The sequence below is a fragment of the Anabrus simplex genome, chromosome 4, assembly GCF_040414725.1.
Source record: "Anabrus simplex isolate iqAnaSimp1 chromosome 4, ASM4041472v1, whole genome shotgun sequence".
NCBI lineage: Eukaryota > Metazoa > Arthropoda > Insecta > Orthoptera > Tettigoniidae > Anabrus > Anabrus simplex.
This window is the reverse complement of record NC_090268.1, coordinates 430575953-430596119: the sequence shown is the minus strand read 5'-3', so window position 1 is coordinate 430596119 and position 20167 is coordinate 430575953. Positions and strand designations below refer to the sequence as shown.

General features: G+C 40.0%; 2 long non-coding RNA genes across 2 annotated transcripts in view; both read left to right on the top strand.

Annotated features, from left to right (window-relative positions):
* Positions 1–20167, top strand: part of LOC137500600 (uncharacterized) — a 244097-nt gene that overhangs the window by 175330 nt on the left and 48600 nt on the right. The gene's annotated exons all lie outside the window — the stretch shown is intronic.
* LOC136872808 (uncharacterized) lies at positions 13974–16183 on the top strand. Its single transcript, XR_010859991.2, has 2 exons — positions 13974–14075; positions 14438–16183. It is a non-coding gene; the product is annotated as an uncharacterized lncRNA (long non-coding RNA).

The following is a 20167-nucleotide window of genomic DNA, read 5'->3' as shown; positions in this document are numbered from 1 at the left end:
CAACTCTCCTTGTGCGGTCTGTCTCCTTTACATTAGTGTTTTTCAAACTTCTCCGACTCGCGAAATTGATTTACAAAGATTGAACGATCTCCTTATGAATGTTGTTGTATGGGTCATCAGTCCATAGAATGGTTTGATGCAGATCTATTATCAGTGGCCTATACTGAAGGCTACCAATACCATCGGTGAAGCCCAAACCTGAAACGAGAACGATGGAAATCTAAAGCACATTATAATTTAAGCATCTGACATAGTGTTCCATTTGCAAAACTTGAAAGCAATGAGAAAGCGTGAGATTCTAGGTCTGGGATAAAACTGGGGAAGAGGATCAGTACCTCGTGCAGGCGGCCACACCTTCTATGCTGAACAGGGACCTTGTTGGGGGTGGGAAGTTTGGAACGGATAGACAAGGAACGGTGAAAGGAGTGGTCGAGGCCTTAAGCTAGGTACAATCCTGGCATTTGCCTGGAGGAGAAGTGGGAAACCACGGAAAATTTCGACGATGGCTGAGGAGGGAATAGAAATCCGCTCTACTCAGATGACCTTCCGAGGCTGAATGGACCTCGTCCCAGTCTTTTCAAATTTCGTGGTGGAGTCTGGAATCGAACTCGGGCCTCCCGGGGGTGGCAGCTAATCACACTAACCACTACGCCATAGAGGCGGACAGATTACAATATTGCTTTTGTTAATAATTTTTTAATGTTGAGTAGTTCAAAATCTTCGTCGGCTTCTTTGAAAAATGCTGGTTTGGTATCTTTATTTGCATAGTGGTCAAAAATGTCTTTTGTTGATCTGTCTTTGTCCATTCTGTTCAGGTGACCAAGGAATCTTAATCTTCTTTTTCTGAAAGCATTACCTATTTTTTCTGATGCTTTTTATAAATCTTTTTCTGGTCCCAATTTGTATATGTCATTCTCCCAAATAGGTCCCACAATTTTCCTTAGGATTTTCTTGTCTGTGTTACTTATTCAAACACTCTGTTGCCTATCAGGCAAGTACTATCATCATTATTATTATCTTAAAAAGTTTGTCTTTAGAGGCAACCTTCCTCTACTAACACTAATCTGAGGGAAAAATATGAAGGGTCTGACACTTTGAAAAATGAAGGTATCGGGCAAAGATACACAACGACCGCGAAGGGCGTGAAAATGAAAGACTCCCTAGGCCTCGTGCGTGACCTAATACCCCCTCAGTCGGAAATGAACAAGAGTTCACCAAGAGAGGTCGGATAGGATAGATGAGGAGCCTGGCACAATTAAGTGGAAGCAATGCCAGAGCTTAGGTAAAGGCCCCGTGTTCGCTCCAAAGTTAAGAGTCCCTGGGGCACCTTTTAGTCGCCTATTACGACAAGCAGGGGATACCGTGAATGTTATTGTACACCTCTTCCCACAGGAGGTCTCTTTACAAAGCCATGACGATGACAATGGGAAGAAGCTTAAACATTAAATAAACTGGATGGATTGTTTGTTGTATAAAGAAATCATCCAATCAAACGGTTATTTCGAAGCATTTAATCTCTGGTAGTAGATAGCATTTTGTATTTGGCAGTAATATTTGCGCCACGCGATAAAAATAAGCCTAAAAAGTGTGAGATGAAGGCCATCAAGTAACTTCTTGTAACGCTAGAGATCGGTGCTCAAGGACAACAGGGATTTTCTTCGAGTCGTCACATAATCTGACACTGAATACATGTGTTAATAATAACGTATTTACTCCTGAAACTTTTAGTCATACTTCTTTGAACGGGGGGTGAGGAGTAAGAAGGGAGCTAGCCCGGTTCCGGTAATACTGCCAGCTGAACGGAAATGAAATCTGAATTGAATCGATAGTATGATCGATCGATAGGAATTATCTAAACCTTTCTAATCTCAAGCCAAAAACTGTGTCACACACACACACACATTATATAACATTTCTCGATGCGAATATTGTTCCTAACATGAATTTTAGCTTTGGTGTGTAAGCAACAACAGTATTATTCCGTAAAGTGTACTCCAGATGTCTCACGGTGATTCATAGTTTGTGTTCAAAAGTTGCCAATACGAATCTCGAAGATTGCCGAGGTCTACCGTTTCAGAACTAGGGAGTCCAGATATCACTAAAAGTTTCGCGAGTAATACATACATACATACATACATACATACATACATACATACATACATACATACATACATACATACATACATACATACATACATACATACATACATACATAATTTTTTTGCTAGTTGCTTTACGTCACACCGACTCAGATAGATCTTATGGCGACGATGAGATAGGAAAGGGCTAGGAGTGGGAAGGAAGCGGCCGTGGCTTTAATTAAGGTACAGCCCCAGTATTTACCTAGTGTGAAAATGGGAAACCACAGAAAACCATCTTCAGGGATACCGACAGTGGGATTCGAACCCACTATCTCCCGGATGCAAGCTCACAGCTGCGCGCTCCGAACCGCACGGCCAACTCGCCCGGTACATACATACAAACATACATACATACATACATACATACATACATACATACATACATACATACATACATACTGTACATGCTTACATACATACATACATACTGGGACCTTTCCCATCATCTCCCATAGCTCATGAGACCATGTGACAACACAATTGTATCCCAACCGGGCCATGAACCCATAGGACCACGCTCCACAGAAGACGACAGTCAAGGGACCTTTTTCTGCCTGTTGACAATGCCGCCTCATGTGGATTTTTATAACTAAACCACTCATATCAAGCGACAAATGCCCTTTACGGCATAGCGAGGTCTTCTGCTACTCTCCCGTTCTAAAATATGAGCACAAGCCTCTCGAGGGCGCAGTGCGTTCGCGGCTATGAAATAAGACCCTCTTACATCTAACGTATAGGCCTAAAATGAACGGAAGAGGTCAGGGTGCTAAATCGGTGAAACTAGGCACAAATTTAGTCTTCTTAAACATATAATTAACTCTCGTTGAACATATTTACAACCTACAACCTTGTTTATCAAATTTAAATGAAATACATTTTATTCAAATTACAGCGATGGGCAATCAGGTCCGTGCTGTCACTCAAGTGAACATTAGATCCACATCTTCATTAGAGTCTTTATGTGGTCTACTAACATTACGCTGCTGAATTTAATAACAGGAAAAATCACGTATTCAAATTAAGCACTTGAGCGTTACATCATTGACTTCCAGAAAATTCGAAAAAGTTGCGTTGCCTTCCTAAAGTCTTCATTGTTTAAATTGGTTTCGACGTTAATTAACCCGATTATTTTAGCGGTTGAGTAGGATAGACAATTTTATAATAAAACTTATTTATTTACAATGATAAGCTATGACCTTGTGAATATAAACTATTGCCGGGATTGATTCTCAAATTACATATTAAAAACAAGTAACCCTAGATCACTTCGATATTCGTCTTAGATAAATTAAATGTTTAAAGGATATGTAAAATTATAAAATGAAATGCAAATTTCAAGGGGTTTACAACCTATTCCCAAAACAATAACATGAACACGATTCCGGCGACTACAAATCACCTCATTTGATGACTAACCATTCACATCATAGGGATGAAACACTTCACTTAAATACACTAGCAAAGGAGTTTTCACGAAGTCTAAACTCATTCAATCACTAATTATCAAAAACATCATGTTTACACTCTTACAACACCTGAAAAAGGAAACACATATAATTACATATTATACAAATTGTTACGGAGATACCCGTGGTAGTTAGAGATGAAAGAAGGTGCGGGCTGGAATAGATCTCAATTACCAAATTAAAGTTAATTTAAAACTTTAACAAAGGTTATATTTTCTTTTCAAAATCAATCAACAAAGTATAACAGGTATATCAACAAATTAACAATTTACAGATCGTTACAAGATTTGGGCTTCGAGCCCCAAGTTTAATTTCTGAGCTCTCAGCTCACAACCACAACTGCTAAAGGGCAGAAAACCCCTAAGTACAAGGAGCACTTGATCCTAATTACAATGTTAAGGAAAAGAGCAGACCCGCTCTCAATTTTACAAGCCTATCAAAGGCTACAACAAATTTCATTTCTGTCTGCCCTTAAGGCACACAACGAAACAGGGGTAACTGATACCCAATCTACTGGGCCTTCGCAGGAAGGAAAACAAAACGGGTTAAGTAAATGGCCCAAAATACAAAATGAATGGAAGCGATAGCTCGCACTCCTACACCAAGTTTTTGTCTAAAACCTATGTGGCGCTAGGCCGATCCTACAAGGGCTAATCCCAAGCTAGGGTGGTGACATCTATGAGAAAACTTTACTACATTAAAGAAGAGAAGAACGGTTATGAAAACATAATCACCTCCTTTTCAAAAATAAAGGGGGTTCGAGAGCGTGAAGCACTCTCTATCACCGCTTTACAGTAATTTATAGATTTTACATAGACAGAAAAGAATTTACATTTTAAAAAGGTAGGTTACATACTAAAGGTTTCGAACCCTCCCCGAGAGTTAAACTGCTGAGCTAGCAAGAAATTAAGATGTTAACAGGCCATTACCTTGTAGAAGAACTGCTGCTTGAAGAAAGAGCCGCTTCCCGCCCCCTGCTACATATTCACACACTAAGAGAGATGTTACTGAAGTGACACCGGGACAAACAAATCAGCAGTTGATATACCCTCGTGGAACATTCGAGACCTTTCAAGAATGAGTAGACACACCCTTTCGCTTTTATTGGATAGCTGAAAGTTACACATCAACATCGAGAAATAAAGACCCTATTGGTCAGCAATTAATTACAAAAATTAGTTATTGGTTAAATTCAAAACAGGCGGAAAGAACGGATAACTGTTACCAACCCCCCAAACCACAGAACAAAATTTAGTAAAAACAAACTTATGAATGCTAAATTTCTTCAAGACAGTTCATTCCTTTACACCAGAGTGCTTTATCATAGTTTTGGATAGAGACATCCGTTAGAGAATGTCCAAACTTCTTGATACGTAGCAAACAAACACTAATCAAAATAGACACAGTTCAGAACACTTCAAAATTACCAAATTTACAGTAGTGACATTTTCCGAGAAACCGTTGAGTTAATACAGTTTGTTAAAGTTCAGGCTTTCTCCTGTAGAGAAGTTTCAAGTGGCGCAATATTTGAATTAGCGGCGTGGAGGTACACCGCCCGGTACACAAATAATGGCTGCACTTCCCTTACCAAGATCCGCCATTTGCGAATAATTATTCTCATTGTGCCCGAGGGTCGAAGTGGAGACCATTTGTCCCTCCTAACAGGTATTACAAAATATACCCTATCTACCGCAGCTTTAGGTGTATCAATTGTCCCGACATTAATTCGACATATCTTGTTCAGAATGTGGTAATTGAGTGAAATATATCTTTCTCTAAAATCAGAAACAGAGTATTTGAAAAGACTTCTCTTCCTTCGTCGGATGGCATCAGCCCTCCATTCAGCTGGCCTTCTCTCGCAAAAAAAAAAAAATACAAGCCCCGACCGTCTCGGGTCGCTTGCAATGAATACGGCCTGTCACTCGCCCTCCCAACAGGGCACTAATTTACTTGAGACCAACATTTATGCACTCACAATGCCTATTCAAATGGGTCGTTATATTCACGCAGCAAAGCTGATGCATTTATAGCCATGCTCAAATCAGCTCATGGGTCATTGTATCCACTACATCTCTGAACATTTGTGTCGTTATGTCACTTCATATTTTCTCAACTCTTCAGAAGTCCGGAGTTCAAATACCATTCCTATCATCGCCGAATTACCACAATTCCGCAAGCTAACAGCTTAAATGTACTACTATCTCAAAACAAATGAGAACTGTGTGCCTGATAAGCATTGACACTTCGTTCATTAAATCGGCATTTAATGTACGACCAAATTAATTAATTAATTAATTAATTAAAATCACATTAAAATTCCAAAGCGACAACAAACTAGCAAAATTTTATAGGGTCCTAGCTAGTGTTTGTTGGGTGGGCATTCAAGTCTCGGCACAATGAGCTCTTCTCACACACCTGGATGCAGCCAAGCCTTATTCTAGCATGCAACAAAGACTTCTATTTTACATTAAAATCGAGTGCTTCATCTATCCGACATTTATCTTGTTTACAGGTATTTGGCAAAGATACTAGCGTCATCTTCTCCTGACTCAGCCTGAACCGTCTTCTCAGATGACGGCTACTTCCTTAACTCGCCAAATTTCATTTCTTTCTTCCCCCTTTTTCCTCCGACAGCACTCTTAAAACAAAAACAAATCCATGCACATGCAATGAAATAGATGGGGACAGAAATTCATATTATTCTCCTAATTGGTTTCCTTCCCAAATAGCCTGAAGCAATTAAATTAAAATATAAGAAAAAATGATTGACCACTCTAAGCGAATTACTTTAATTATCCAGTACTAGGAATCATTCTACCCCTATCCTTACATACCTTTTTACAATGGGAATCTTAACATCATAAAATCATAGCTTTGTACACAACAGCTCAGGTCCGTTGTCCATTTCTCGAGTCCGCGGAGGGACTCGCCTGCAGGTTTCTACTCCTTGGCTCCGGGATGTGAGGTCACTGGTTCAAGACGTCCCTCGGTGCTTCTTGAGTAATCCATGGCGCTGGAATTGTGAACACTGTAAAGATACTTTTTGCACTGATTTCACAGAAACTTCCTCAACACACGTTACAGTCAGATTTCCCTTTTCCTCTAATATAATGAATGTACGTATTCCTTACTCTTAAGCAGGACGCAGCTAGTTTATCTCATTCTGACAAAGGCAATACAGAAACTCACGGTTTCGTTACTGGAATAATTCATTACTCCGAATTACCGCGATATGGGTACTTGTGTTTATAACAATGCCCTGTCTCGTACGCTTGTTTCTGCGCACTTCAAAAATTACGCTGTTATTCAGCACGATAGATAGTACCGGATATTTTGTTAATAAGACACTGTTTATTTGTGGTACCCCTATTCACACGTCTTCCTTCACAAATTTTAAATAATATTACAATCGATGAGCTCTCTGTCTCTACTACGGGTGATTAGTCAATCAGTAGCATTCTACGTCCGATCTACGGCACATAATAGCTCCACAGTTCTTGGTGCGAAAATACCACGTAACTCTCGTATTTTCGTGACGCGTCGCAATCGAATCATAATTTACATTCCGCTCTCACTCAGTTCAGTTTTTACTGATGATTCGCATGAAAATTATACTTATCACACTCCCGTTTGTTGCACGACTATTACACAAAGAGCGGGACAGACCGAACCCAAACCGACCGCCTGGTCCCGTCAAAGACTCCCTGAAGACTCACTCTACCCTCAGAAACTGCAAGCATATATGGGCTAAGACGTAGTGGGGGTTATGCTGAGGAACTCCTCCCGACCATAATTTTAGATCTCCAGATCCACTGAGCTCATGTAAATCAGCGATGCGGTAAATTGTGTGGCCTGACATTCAGAAATACAAGATGTAAAGAGGAACGCAAAACGATCAGTGGTTTCATCATAGTTTGCCCGTCAAAATCAGGAGTGGGGCAGGGAATTCCCATTTCACAGCCCGCGTCATGACGCTAAAGCCTCTTACGTAACATTTTAAAACGTAATTTCGGAACTGATATTATTTCACTATGTTTTATAATTTTGTTGATGATCCAAAATTCCAGTTGTTTCTTCGCGGTGTGCTTCGAGCTTAGTTTCAGCGTTATTATACCGAAATTACCTTCAAAATCACCTACTCACGTTGGCTCTACTGTGAGTTGACATTCGCTTTAGGGGCGGAGCCGGCAGAAATTGTATACTTTTCGCCTTCTTCCATCACGTGCGCTCAGTTCGGGGGTTTTATAAGGCGTCATATGCGTGCGTTAGGCGCCGGTCTGGCGAGAGGTCTTGCACAACATGATGCCACCGAGCTCCTACGGTAATAAAGAAGCTCCAAGCGTACATATTCCCCACATATTAATTTACGAATGACTATCCAATGTGACAATACGGTCACAATACATACATACATACGTACATACAGAATACATGTCCTATTAACATCGCTCGCAAACCCAATATATTCGGAGTTATTGTCCGCTACCACTACCATCAAATGATGATGATTATAGTTATTATTGTGCTGGAGGTACACCTTCTCCGTGCATTTGAACTGTGCGCCTTCCAGGGCCATCTGTGATGTAAACCCTGAACTGTGTATCTAAAGAAGTTTGGACCTTTAATCCTCGGATGTCTCTACCATCGACTTATGTGCCCCCTCTGGCGGGAGGATGGACAATTAATTTGTTAAGGGTATTTAATATTGTCTAAATTGGTGAACCTTAAGACTTTGTAAATTGTTGTTTATATGCTGAGGTTATCAGCACTTCTTCCTTACGTTATGGACCAATCAGAAATTTTTGTAGATATTTTTGTAACCAATTAAAATTGGGGTTGTGTACAGGTATTCTGCCTAGAGAGTTCTGGAACTTTCCCCTGTTCTATGTAAGCTGGGTGCTTTTGGGCCTTTTTGTCTTCTTCAACGCTCCAGTCTAGAGTACATCCGGTGTAAGCAGAGGCAGGGGAAGCCCACCACTTCAACGTAATGGCATACATATATGATAGCTTCGGAAAGTTAACTTGAGAGGAAGGTTTCAAAATCCTTCGTATTTAAATTTCTAAAGTTTAATATCACCTTTTAAATAAAAATTTTCAGGCAAGTCTAAGGACTCTATTCAAATCGCTGGTGGCAGATATGTAACTTAGTGAATATATATGGCCCTGCACGCTAACGGGTACAACCATGAAGATATCCAGCGAGCACTCCATTCCAGACGTCCAACAACCAGGGACAAAGAAGAGGAGCGGCCGGCAGCCGAAGTCCTTCTGCCGTAGCCTATATTGGGAAGACAACTGATAGAATAGGAAGGCTACTGAACTCCGATGGTATATTAGGGTGACTATGATTTTACAAAACTCTAAATTTTTACTTCTATTTTGGAACTTAATATTTCGCCATCTAGTCACCCCTTAGCCTCTGTAACTTCGGGCCATAAGCCCATGTAGGATTATAAGAGTATTTCAAAAGGAGTGCAAGTGTTTCGCTTCCTAGCATTTTGTTCATGGCCAATTCTCTTTTGTACATTTAGACCATTTAGAATGGGCACTCATTGCCCCTGTCTAAAATTCTAGTTATTCAGAGGCAAGTGTGGATCAGACTGTCGAGCAGAACTGACAGTAGATAATGTTTTCGAAGTGATCTAGGATTCGGATAAGAAACTTGTATCTTTGAGAGGCTGGACTGTTATAAATTTTGGAGCTCAGTCTCCGAGAGTGTAACTGAGTCGAGCAAAATTGCTCTTTGAAGTGATGTACCTTTAGAGCTACCATACTCAGTCATTTGTAACTATTGTATCGGAAATCTTCCTCATTGTAACTGATTACTGACTTTAAGTAATTATTCCATTTAACTGTTATTGGTTGTTGGTCATTCAGATTATTTATCAAAGTTTAACGCCAGAGAAAAACGAAAGAAAGAAAATTTCAAATTTTAGTGTTTTAAATTTTGCTTTGATCTTTTCTCTGTTCATCCATTCACCCTGGCAAATTCTTACACTTCTGAAGACCACAATATTTCCGTGACAATTATTATTATTATTATTATTATTATTATTATTATTATTATTATTATTATTATTATTATTATTATTATTATGGAGCACTTGCTCCCACCTAGTAATGTCAAGCCTCCTAGAGGCACCTTTCAAAACACCAGAAAGAGCTGACCCGCTCTCAATCTTTCAAGCCTATTAAAGGCAATACTATACTTTACAATAACTTGCCATCGAGGCACAACATACAAGAATTAAACAGGGGTATCTCGTACCCAGCCTACAGGGCCTTAAAAGAAAAATAATAGGTTAATTAAATGGCCCAAAATACCAAGATGAATGGAGGCGTTGCTTGCACTCCTACATGAAACCTTATAAAACCTAAGGGGCACTAGGCCAATGACACAGGGGCTATTCCCAAACTAGGGAGGTGACTCGTATGAGAAAACTTTAAGACATTAAGAATAGAAAATCGGTTATGAAAACGTAGTCACCTCAAATCAAAAATGAAGGGGAGCTCGAGAGTGTAAAGCACTCCCTGTCCCCGATTTACAGTTAAAGTAAAAAGAAAATTTTACATAAGCCGGCACTAAGTTACATTTTAGACAGGTAGATTACATTGAAAAGGTTTCGAACCTTCCCCGAGGGTTAAACTGCTGAGCTAGCAAGAAATGAAGATGTTAAGTGGCCATTACCTTGCTGAAGAGCTGCTGCTGAATGAAAGAGACGCTTCCCGCCCCCTGCTATACTTCCATACACTAAGCTAGATGTTGTTGAAGTGGCGGAGAGCCAGGAAAATCGGCAGTTTATATACTCTCGGGGAAGATTCGAGACCTTTCATGAATAATTAAGACACACCCACAGTCGTTTATTGGGTAGCTTACAGTTACACATCAAAATTGGAGAAGAAAGACACAATTGGCTGAAAATTAATGACATAAATTATTGATTGGCTAACTTCAAAACTGGCGGAACGAAAAGATTTATATTGCCAACCCACAAATGAAAGAACGAAATTTAGTTATAAGAAAACTTATGAATACAAAATTTCTTCAAATAAAGTTCTACCACTTCGCACCGGAGTGCATTGTCATAGTTTTGTAGAGACATCTATCAGAGAATGTCCACACTTCTTGATAATTAGTAAACAAAAGCAATTCGAAATTAACACAGTGACATCTTCTGAGAAACTGTTGAGATAATTCAGTTTTTAAAGTTCAGAGTTTCTGCAGTAGGGGAGTACTTTAAGGCAGAAAATTCAAAAAACGGCGTAGAGATGTACCAACCGGTACAATTATTATTATTATTATTATTATTATTATTATTATTATTATTATTATTATTATTATTATTATTATTATTATTATTATTATTATTATTATTATTATTATTATTATTATTATTATTATTTAAGCGACTTTATTGTGGCCAAGTTAGTGCTCATGGTCCTTTCTTACACTTAAAGATTTCACGTATATAAATGAGTACCTAATTCAAAATATAATTTTTACTATACAATTTAAGAATTTCAACAATTTACATTCGAATGTACATTGACGGTTTACAAACTGAAATGACCTAATTTAAACATATTAAATCTTTACAACCTAAAGTATAAACTACAAGTGCATTCTGCAACACGTTACATTAACAATCATTTTCACTCTCATTCACGCATCCTATTCACACCCAAGAAGGACTGGAAGTGCTTATAAGATGATGCTGACAGAGTATTTTAAATTGTGTCTTAGATTTAGTTTGCCTGATGTCATTGGAGAGTTCATTCCACCCGCTCGTGGCGCGTGAACGATCTGTTGTAAGTTGTGGTTCGATGTACAGAAATTTATAATGTTCAGCCTGACCATTTACTAAACAGGTGAACTGAGATAGCGAAATCTGGTGGACAGGTCAAGAGGAGTGTTTTCGGAAAGCATTTGATACACCAAAGTAGTCACAATGGAGTCTAAATTTGCCATTCAGTCGTACTCAAGATAACTGTCTGTAGTAGGGAGATACGTGGCCATATGGACGTATGTCGAATGCATACCTGACACATGCAATTTGGACACGTTACAGTCTCACGCCTTGCTCATTATTGATATCAATAAAAACTAAATTCCAGTATTCGAGGAATTGGAAACAAAAGTGACTCAATGAGCCTTAATTTCAGAGACCAAGGAAATATTTCTTTGATCTACACTTCATAACATGTGCTCAATGTGACCGTTACCCATTGCAATGCATCCTTCCACCCTACAGTACTGCAGTACATGCGCCATTTGAGCAATACCGTACACCTGATGAAACTAGCCTACCTGACTGCGAGAGCAATGCGATTTGTAGTACGCAGTGGAATGCTGTACGTTGACTCGTGTGTTCCGTTCTTGATTTATACAGTAGAAATGCACACACAATATACTGCATCTATTGTCTACGTACAATGTTATCACATTTGTTTCGTGACAAAGTGCTCGGAGTGCAAGTTTAAGCACCTCCTACATAATGAGGCCAACAAACAACGTTTAGGTAGGAATATACAGTATTTCTGTCTTAGTTGCATACGACCCTTCCTACATCATTGGAACATCGTGATCTGTAAATATTGAGACTTTCTTCAAGGACATTCTGTATAAGCAACCAAAGAAAATCCAGGAACTGCCGTAAAGTCTCCTAAAGACAAGCGCCATTCTCTCTCCACAGCAGGTGTCTGCAAGATCCCGTACAGCCGCGGCCAGGAGTACAAAGGAACTACGAAACGTAGCATCGACACACGATTGATAGAGCACAACAGCCACTGCCGGCTAGGACAAGCAGAAACGTCATCAGTTGCTGAACACTCGCTGCTAGCAGGCCACGAAATACAGTACAGCAACAACAAAGTACTGTCAACTACTGTGTTTTTATCGCGCCCGTCTACGAAGGGAAGCTATTGAAATCATGAAGCACACCAACAGCTTCAACAGTAAGGGGCAATCTGAACGGGTCAATAACGCTCGGTTTCCAGTCCTGAAAGCTTTAATTTCTAGAGGACATGATGACTGTGGCAGAACAGAGAAAGCAATGGGTGATCAGTTGCTTGCAGATCAATCTACGTCGGGCTCCATAATGCTTCAATCATTGGCCTAAGAGCAACCAACCAGCGACCTTACCTCCAACATCGCGGACCATCAGGCGAGCAGTGCAATGCAGAATGAGACCGACCGAGCAGAAGATGGGTGGCCCACCAGGTCATATTCTGGCCTTACGAAAACCGGCCACACAATCTCAAAACAATCCAGTCAATAGCTAAATTTCATCATGTAATAGGACTCAAGGCCTCAATAGGCCGACGGGATAAAATTCTTAAAATACATGGTGCAACGAGCCGGTCCATGAACCTGACGGGTGACCACGGCTGTACCGTGGATCTACGCCTCTACGTTCGGGATACGGAGAGGTGCTCGTCCCCAACCGTCGGCTGTTCTGAGAACGGTTTTCTGTGGTTTACCATTCTCCTGCACTAAGGCGAATTCCAGGACAATTACTAGTATAGGCCACGGCCGCCAACCCCCTCACCCTCTCCGAGCATCTTCTTCACCGTGACAAATTTCTTGGTCTGAAAAAAGGTGTCACCGTCTAGGAGGCCCGCCTCCCCCTTCAGGGGAGCAATAAAATATCTTAGTAGTAGTAAACACCACTCCATTCCACTGTGAGCTTCGCAGCCTGTCGGAACACTTTGAAACGCTGAACGCAGTCTTCGGTGAAACTTCGGGACCATCACATGTTCCTGGACGACGAGCGGCCTGCAAGCCCGGAAAATACAGACATGATTTATAACGCTGGCCGTGAACGCCTCAGCTGCTGTATGTATGTATGTATTGAACCATTCTGTTCATGGTCAAAGAATGTTGATTTAATAATAATTATGGGAATTGTATGAGACCACAAAGAAAGCGCCTTGGGTGGCATTTTATTGTGTAATAGTAGCTGGGATTGCGCGCTTTTTGTGAGAACTTAGTGTCAGAAGCGAGCTGAAATTTTTAGATGCCCAGCGAACCTCTTCACTTGCAGCTTGGGACGCGCGCAGCTCCGTGAGATATCGCGGGAAGTTTACGTTGGAGGGAAAAGTATTTATTCAATATCTTCGACTACAAGATGAATGCAGAAGATGGATACATGAAGTGCAATCAGGATCTTTTCTGAAAATTTTGATATGCGGCATGGCTCTAGTTGTAATCACAATAAAGGTAAGAGTAATTAATATGCATACCCCGGGAGAAATTTTCCACGCCGCGGGCGCGCGCATGGAGCCCACACATGTAGCGCTTGGTAGCGTGGATGCGAGACCGCTAATATATACGACTGCCGATCGCGCGAGCGTCATTCACTGTGTGTATCGCTGTCACGTAGGTGTCTGTCACGCCGCGGCTCAGCGAAGAGAAGACCGCCTTAATCTACAAGCAACGCAGTCAGAGTTCACCTTATACTTGGGAAGTGTAAGTAACAACCAGTTACAATAGAGATCAGAAAGTTGTACAGCAAGTGTTGACCTGTTTTCCTGTGAGAATATTCTGCTACTAGTAATGGTGTTCAGGCATAGTCACATTGCATAATCTGAGGCTAATATTGTCCTAAACGAATGGCACATACTAATGTAGGCTCATAAGATCGAAATTAATTCAATTCGGTCAGCAGAAAGTGTGGTCAAGAGTAAAGTGAAGTGCAGTGAGAATTGAGTAACTGTCTTACAAGGATAACGCTCAGAATGTGACCTGATACTACGGGATTAAAAGAAAAGGTTAGAGGTGAGATATGGGCATCGAAATGAGGACACATTATAATCTGATTTTCTTTACAGTTTCTCCTACATCACGAGTGGACTGGACACTGCTCATCCAGCACGTTGAAGCGGTAATTGGGACCTAAGCTGCAGAGCATTCTTCACGGCATCGAGGTGCGAACGTGGACCATCAGCGACGTCCAATCATCACGACATCGAGCAGGCGATGATCAAGCCACCTGAACGAGTTCCCGAGAACATCACAGCCAACCAGGGTGTCACCAGTCGTCGAACCACGAGTGCTGTCACCCGCTTCTAACGTCAACATGATGGCGTAAATTCGCAATGTCCACAGGGGGACTGTTCAGTTATATCATCAGACACAGGTCAGATAATTCCATCGTTTAAGCATGCAGCAGTATGATAATGGTTAGTTCAGTTGTAGGTACATTTGGCCTTCCGCCAATATGTAAATAGGTTGGGATATGAATGCCCGTGTAAATAGAATTTATGCCCAGGACTCAAGCTTAGCTAGATAGTTTATATTTGCATGTTGTTATTCTCTTTTGTTTCGTTAATGTCATTATTGGTGAGATATTATGTTCAAGGTAGGGAATTTAGCTCGTGTGTTTTCATTTCACCTGGACCTATGCGGTCTTATATAAGTGTAACCAAGACAGGCCGTTTAGGAACTAGCATAGTGCATGGGCAGGGTAGCCTGTAATGTTATTAGTCAAATGAAGAAAGCATAAGATCTTCTATATCTCTTGAATACACTCGGATTTTTGTATTAAGCTGAGCAACTCATGTCGTCGGAAGCCCGTAAGAAATGAGGAATAATGTTATTATGCCCAGAGTATTGAGTTGAGGCCCTGAATAGCATGAGAAATAATAGTTACGTAATAATTTGTGAATGTGAGTGCCGATAAGAGGGCCAGGTTATGCATACGAATGTGCCGCAGAGAGCACCAGCGATAATTAATAAACGGGCCTGTTATATTTGAGTTTTATCTGCGCTAGAGTGTTGAATTTGAACTCTAAGGTATAAAATGACCTATTGTAATTGGATTATAATGAGGGTTATACGTATGGTAGATTCATGGGCCGGAGAGAGAGGGGAGAGTCGCCCCTTGTCTCTGTTTACTTGCTGTCAGCTGAGGGAGATATTTATGACAAAGAGGAATGGCTGCTCAGTTTATGCAAGAAGCCGAGGTGTTGAAGGGCCAAATGTGGGTCGCTTATGACGTCATGGCACGAAAGTCTGAAGGTGGAAAGTGTGTGTTTGTCTGTCAAGAAGACGGGAGAGCAGTGACCTTTCTTATATTAGGGTCCGGTAGACGATATTTTATACACGATTGTCAGTGTAATTCAAAGAGGCACATAACTATTCATATATATCTGTATGATGTAAATATGTTCTTCTCATTTTATTTAATGTCATATAGTTGTTGTACTTGCGATCGATTCCCAGACAGTAAAGTGTTTATTGGATGCTTGTTTAGAACTTGTAGGGTAATTATGAGCACTGAGGCATAGATTCACTTTAGAAACAGATTATGTTCTTTGTAGATATGAGTTGCCTGCGAGCAGATTTATGATTCCATTCATTTTATTTGACGTAACTATTATGATGCTTGTTGCAGTGCCAGATGTTTCGAAGATGCAAGACATTTCCACACAGTTTATAACGTAAATTGAGTTACACGTTGATGTCAAGAAATCAGTTAGATTTGTTTATGACAGTCATGTCAGTTATGTAAATTTCATTGGATATTTGTTCATTATCAGAATTTTAGTTTATTGTAATAAACCAGTTTGTTAAAACCGAAGAGGCAGCTCTAAAGTTGTTATTTTGGTTAGATTTGTTCATGACCTGCTATTTTTTAATTCCTCTTCACTTAATTATTACGTTGACCCTTTGCCTACCCGACACTCCCTGAAGATTATTGTTACGCCGGAGCTGATGAAGAGGATTATTGAGCAGGTAAGCTATGTGCCAAAGTGTTTCACCTGGCGGTGAGTGTATTGGTGACTATAATGTACTTGGTCAGATTTCAGCATTGGTTTGACGTTGACGAAGGCATTATAGGGCACAGTATGTATGTATGTATGTATGTATGTATGTATGTATGTATGTATGTATGTATATAGTGTATGTGGATTTCATTTGATATTTTTAAAATGTAGTACTTTCGGTGGGATTCGAACTGTGGCTACGTTGGTGTAAAGACAGTCATGATATGACTCAGCCTTCGTCTTAGAGTTCAAAGCTAACTCAGTTCACTGCAAATTACAAATTTCATCATCCATACGAGAGAGAGCGCGCGTGCTTCTCCGACTACACATACCACTGGCTCGCCGATGTCGTATCATGATAATACCACTCCCTGATAGGCTGGGGAGTAATCTGACGATCCTGATACACTCTGCCTATCAACCAGAGAAGAATTTTCCGCTCAGGGTTCACGTTATCGCTCAAGGTCCTCAGACATTCCTCTGGCCTCTGCAAGTACTTCCTTATAGTACATGTCTGGCTGCGTAATTACATATGAGTTATGGGTCACATTCTTTATAACAAAATAGAACAGGTCACGTCTATGTTAGCTATTGCGCATAATAATAATAATAATAATAATAATAATAATAATAATAATAATAATAATAATAATGAAATGAAAAGTCGTGTGGCTTTTAGTGCCGAGATATCCCAGGACGGGTTCGGCTCGCCAGGTGCAGGTCTTTCTATTTGACTCCCATAGGCGACCTGAGCGATAATAATAATAATAATTGTTCCGGGGTATCTGTGGAACAGCACAGGTGAAAGAAGGTGCCGGGGTGAAAGGGTCTAACTATAAAATCAAAGTTAATTTAATACTGTAACAAAGGTTATATTTTTTCTCTCTTTTAAAAGAAACAACAAGTAACAAGGTACCAGTAACAACGATTTAAGTCTAGGAAAGGCAAGATTGATGGTATAAGCAGAACTTGGGTTTCAAGCCCTCACTTTACATTTCCTGAGCTCTCAGCTCACACAACACATATTTACTAAAGGGCAGAAATCCCCTCCATACATGGAACACTTACTCCCAACTTTTAATATCAAGCATCTCTGAGGCACGTTTACCACAACAACAAAAAACACAGCTGACCCGCTCTCAATTTTCTGAGCCTATTAAAGGCCATAACAGAGTTTACCATTAACTGCCCTCAAGGCACACTTACAAGGAAACAGTGGTATCTTGTACCCAACCTACTGGGCCTTAGCAGAAAAGAACAGGTTAAGTAAATGGCCCAAAATACAAAGATGAATGGAGGCGTGTACTTGCACTCCTATATGAAACTTCTTAAAACCTAAGCGGCACTAGGCCGAGGAAACAGGGGCTATTCCCAAACTATGGAGGTGACTCGTATAAGAAAAATTTAAGGAATTACAGAAGGGAATAAATCTTGTTACGAAACATAGTTACCTCAAACCAAAATGAAGGGGAGCTCGAGAGGGTAAAGCTCTCTCTATCCCCGAATTGCAGTTACAGATTTCATGAAGGTTTTACATCAAACGGCAAAAATGATTACATGTCGGAAAGATAGTTTAAATTGTAAAGGGATACGGACCTTACCCGAGGGTTAAACTGCTGAGCTAGCAAGAAATAAAGATGTTAAACGGCCATTACCTTACTGAAGAGCTGCTGCCTGATGAAGGAGGCGCTTCCCGCCTCCTGCTACATATCCATACACTAGGTTAGAAGTTGATGAAGTGGCCGAGAGACAAGAAAATCAGCAGTTTTTATACCCTCTGGGAAAATTCGAGACCTTTCATGAATAAAACAGCCACACCCACTCAATTTTATTGGTCAGTGTAGACGTTACACTCAAAATCGAAGAAGAGAGACACGATTGGTCAAAAATTAATTACAGAAATTCTGGATTGGCTCAGTTCAAAACTGGCAGAAAAAAGATTAATATTGCCAACCCACAAATGAATGAACGAAATTTAGTAAAGAGAAAACTTAAGAATACAAAATTTCTTCAAAAAAGTTCCTTCACTTCGCACCAGGGTGCATGATCATAGTTTTTAGTAGAGACATCTATAAGAGAATGTCCACACTTCTTGATCGATGAAAAACAAAACAAGTTGAAATCCACACAGTATTGACAACTTCGTAATCACAAAATTTACGGTAGTGATATCTTCTGAGAAACTTATGTGTTGATCCAGTTTTTAAAGTTCAGAGTTTCTCCTGTAGAGGAGGATTTATTGGCGCAAGATTTAAAACTGCGGCGTAGGGGTGTAACGCCTGGTACAATAGTAATGATAATAATAATAATAATAATAATAATAATAATAATAATAATAATAATAATAATAATAATAATAATAATAATAATAATAATAATAATAATAATAATAATAATAATAATAATTGTTACGGGGCTACCCGCGGAACAGCAGAGGTGAAAGAAGGTGCGGACTGGAATGGGTCTAACTACAAAGCTGAGATATTGATTAAAATTGCATTAAAGGTTATATTTTCGAAATTAGCAAAATATAACAATTTTGACCTAGAATTTGAACATTCAACAAATAACAACAAGTTAAAAAGTCAGGTACAAGACCAGGAAAGCCAAGATTTAGAGACACTTTAACGATCTGGGCTTCAAGCCCCACCTTTTACAATTTCTGAGCTCTCAGCTCACAACCACATATTTATCAAAGGGCAGAAAAACCCTAATAACCTGGAGTACTTGCTCCCACCATAGCACTGTCAGTCCTCCTAGAGGCACATATCCAAATACAAGAAAGAGCTGACCCGCTCTCAACTTTTCGAGCCTATCAAAGGCCACAACGGACTTCACTATTAACTGCCTTCAAGGCACACTTACAAAGAAACAGGGTTATCTTGTACCCAACCTAATGGGCCTTAGTAGAAAAAAATTATAGGTTAGGTTAATGGCCCGCGACACCAAGTAGAATGGAGGAGAGTACTTGCACTCCTATATGATATCTTTTAAAACCTAAGAGGCACTAGGCCGATGAACCAGGGGCTATTCCCAAACTATGGAGGTGACTCGTAGACATAAAAAAAAAACAGATTAAGGAAGAGTTGAAGAACGGTTACGAAAACGTAGTCACCTCCAATTCAACATGAAGGGGAGCTCGAGAGGGTAAAGCACTCTCTATCCCCGATTTACAGTTAAAGTTATATGAAAATTTTACATCAAAACGGCAAAAGTTACATTTTTGGACAGATAGGTTACATCAAAAAGGTTTCGGACCTTCCCACTACCCTCCCCATGCTACATTTCCCGTACACGAGGCTAGATGTTGTTCGAGTGGCGGAGAGCCAGGAAAATCAGCAGTTTTTATACTCTTGGGGAAGGTTCGAGACCTTTCAAGAATAATTATGACACACCCACAGTCATTTATTGGGTAGCTTACGGTCACACATCCAAATCGAAGAAGAAAGACCTGATTGGTCAAAAATTAATTACAGAAATTCTGGATTGGCTAAGTTCAAAACTGGCGGAAAGAAAAGATTTATATTGCCAATCAACAAATGAAAGAACGGAATTTAGTAAAGAAAAAACTTATGAATAAAAAATTTCTTCAAATAAAGTTCTTCCATTTCGCACCAGGGTGCTTGGTCATAGTTTTTGTAGAGACATCTATCAGAGAATGTCCACACTTCTTGATCAATAGAAAACAAAACAAGTTGAACTCCACACAGTACTGACAACTTCGTAATCACAAAATTTACGGTAGTGACATCTTCTGAGAAACCTTATGAGTTGATGCAGTTGTTAAAGTTC